Raw genomic sequence first — 3,396 nt, forward strand, 5'->3', positions numbered from 1 at the left:
CGGTAAGTGTTATTTCTGATTTCTTCCACATAAATTCACCTTTATCCAGATACCTAATCCGTTCAGCAGCTGCCTCACGCTCTGAAGTGTTTCACGGATCACTAAATCGCAGGTACTTTTTACTAATCTGATCAAATGACACCATGTGGTTATTATTAATTCATTAAAGTTATGAAAGTTCAGATCAACACTAAGGTTACGTTCTTACTTCAGGTCCAGGTTTATAGGTGATGTCCATTGTTATTTGGGGCTCAAAGGTCATATGCGCATGCACGAAGAAGTCTAAATTTAAAAGAGATCAAATCAAAATGAGTTACAAAATATCACAGGTCACAAAAAGACATCAGTATTAATGATCATACGTGGGCAATGTTGTAAATGCATGTGCATCTCAGTGTGTCCGCTTCCCATTGCTTTGAACTCATTCATCGAGATTAGGACCCTAAAATTCAAATCACTTTGTGATTGAGTCCAGGTAAAGTGAAAAGCATAGTTCAGTGATCTTTTATCCAGTAAGGATCCGCAGGAGAGAAGAGATTTTTGGGTTCTTCTTGTTGTTTAATCCGCACGCGTCCTTATCGTGCACGATAAGGACGCGTGCGGATTAAACAACAAGAAGAACCCAAAAATTGTGATTGATGATGAAACACAGGTGAAGACAATCAACACAAGTGAGACTAATGAGGGTGGGTTGGAAAATCAAAAAGGACTGAAATGAAAGAAAACTAACCTTCAAAGTAAACTATGAAGTAATCAAAAGAAAAATAATTAAAACTGAAAAAAAATAATCCTAAACGTTATGACAGAGTCATACATGCGTCAAGAACAGACTGCAGGAATACATTTATGTTTTTAAAGATCATTACAGTACATTATTGTGTAATGACAATAAATCTTTTTTATGTATTTATAATTAATGTTTTGTGTGAATTTCTTTGATGTGAGTGATCAAAACGAGCAAAGGGAAAAAATAATTGCAAAAGATGAGCATGAAAAAAATATATTTGCATTTCAGCTGAGAAGCCAACCCTCTTGTATAAAAAAAAAACCTCATCAAACGGTGAACATTCACATGTGATGTTTCAGTATCTTAGAGCTGAATTTGGAAGACGAGGAAGAAGAAGAGGTCGACCGCAAAAGCTCTGAGAGTGAGAAACGGCACAGCCTGTACGGTCATTCCCACATGTTGAACAAAATAGATTCACATTAGCAGACAATGCCAACTGAATGTCACACTGACACAGAGGTCGAGTTGTAGACTAAGACTTTTTCCCTCTCTGTTTCACTTTAGATGACCATCATAAAGCCATCAGTTACACTAGAACATTATGAGTAGTCAGACAATGACTAGAATATTTCCGAGGGAGATCAGAGATGTAGATAAGCATACAGAGGCTGACATCTGAATCAAAATTAAAGAGTAGCTTTGTAGAAATCACTTGGCAGACTGCACATAGACAAAAATGATGTCTGACATTCACAAAGGAACCCACAGAAATCTTTGTGCTCATGTTTATGCTGGTCAACAAGCATTTTGTTACTGGGATTCTTTCACCTTTACTATAACAAGTTTTACTTGTTAACGTCAAATCTAAAAAAAAAACCATTTTCATCTATGCCCCTTTTTAAATATGATGTCTCAAGTATTGGACAACTAGGATGTCTGGATAGGAACAGCAATGCTTTTCAACATTTATGAAATAAGTTTGGTCTCCAGAAAAGTGAAGCCAAAATAAAGGAAGGTGTTTTTGTTCAACAGGAAACTGAAGCCGACTGATGGGAACCATTCATGCAGGTTGTTCAGAATATTCTTGGCAATTACAAAGATGCTGAGGTTGTGGATAACCTGCTGGAAGCATATCAGCTAATGAGTGCCAGAATTTTACTGAAGATGCACTTTTTGCATTCTTACATTGATTTTTTTCTGGGTGAGGAATGAGGAAATGTTTTATCAAGATATAAAAATGTTGCAAATGAAAAAGAAAATTCATTTGAGCATTATGGGTGTTTACCTTTGGTTCTTGCAAAAAGAGCTGGATGTGTGGAACAATTGCAAAAGCAAATGACTTGAAGATTTTTGAGCACACTAACCTTGTTTTATTTTTAGCTAAATTAACAGAAATATGCTTTAACATGTTCTGGTTGTCTGTCCCTGTGTGTTGGCCCTGCGACAGACTGGCGACCTGTCCAGGGTGTATCCCGCCTCTCGCCCTATGACAGCTGGGATAGGCTCCAGCTCCCCCACGACCCTGAAAAGGATAAGCGGAAGCGAATGGATGGATGGATGGATAGGATGGATGTTTCTGGTATCACCTTCTGGTTTGTCAACAGAATAAACACATTAAAACAATTTTGCTGGGAACCAGTTGAAATTCCAGACATTGTGTTGATAGAATGATATTCTACAGTCTCAACACATCGCTGATGTTGACCTTGAAAACCTGATGTGCAAGTTTAAATCTGTTTTCATCCGTGTAGAAAACTAGATAAATGGCTGGTCTGAAGTCCCCAGGGGAAAACAAAAAATATTTTTTCTTGACCAGTCATATTACTGTTACATGTAAGAATCAATGACAGCAGAAAACATTATAGTCATAATGAATCAGGGTATTGAGATGCCTCAACAGTTTGAGCAATTCTGTTTGAGAAGATCTGTGTCCTATGTTAAGCTATGTTAAGCTGCGGCTAACAGAGAAAAGAGTATTAATATGAATGAATTCAGATGCATGGACTAATCTTTATTAGGCTGGTTATGCTAAAGGGCTACTAATTTACGTTGTGCTGTGGTTACAGATACAGTAACTGGCTTGCAATATCCACTGATTTGATACTTTGCTAAAGATATGCTAACTAGCTGAGCAGTTTAGCCTGAATTTGACATTGTTTGCTAACCTAAGCTAATAGTTAGCTTTTTTCAATGGATGCATGCTTGCGCCACTTAGTGAAAAATCAACATGTTACATATATGTTTCTTTCCTGCTTCTCTCCGTAACATTCACCCCTGATGTATGTGTGCCTGAATGACAAAAAGACGAGTAAAAGTGTTTTATATACGGTATTTATTCAAGACTGGTGAAGGTAAAAACATACTTCACTTGGAAACCGATGGACTGTGAGCATCCTCTAATGACTATGAAGATCGCTGGCCTGATTTAAACCCGTGTAGTATATCCACCTGTGTGCAGCATAGTTAAGCCGTAATTTACCCTGCTAATGAAAAGGATTGGTTTCCTACGGCTTGTTAGGTTTACACTGTCCTTTTTGACAAAGCAAATGCAGAGCCTGCGCACAGGAAGAAACTCATTTCACACCGTGTTTCCATTTTCACGCATGAACATAAACCAGCAGATCAGTAGTGACACTGCTTCCTTTGGACCTCACAGCTCACTGAGAGTA

The sequence above is a fragment of the Astatotilapia calliptera genome, chromosome 14 (assembly GCF_964374335.1).
Source record: "Astatotilapia calliptera chromosome 14, fAstCal68.1, whole genome shotgun sequence".
NCBI lineage: Eukaryota > Metazoa > Chordata > Actinopteri > Cichliformes > Cichlidae > Astatotilapia > Astatotilapia calliptera.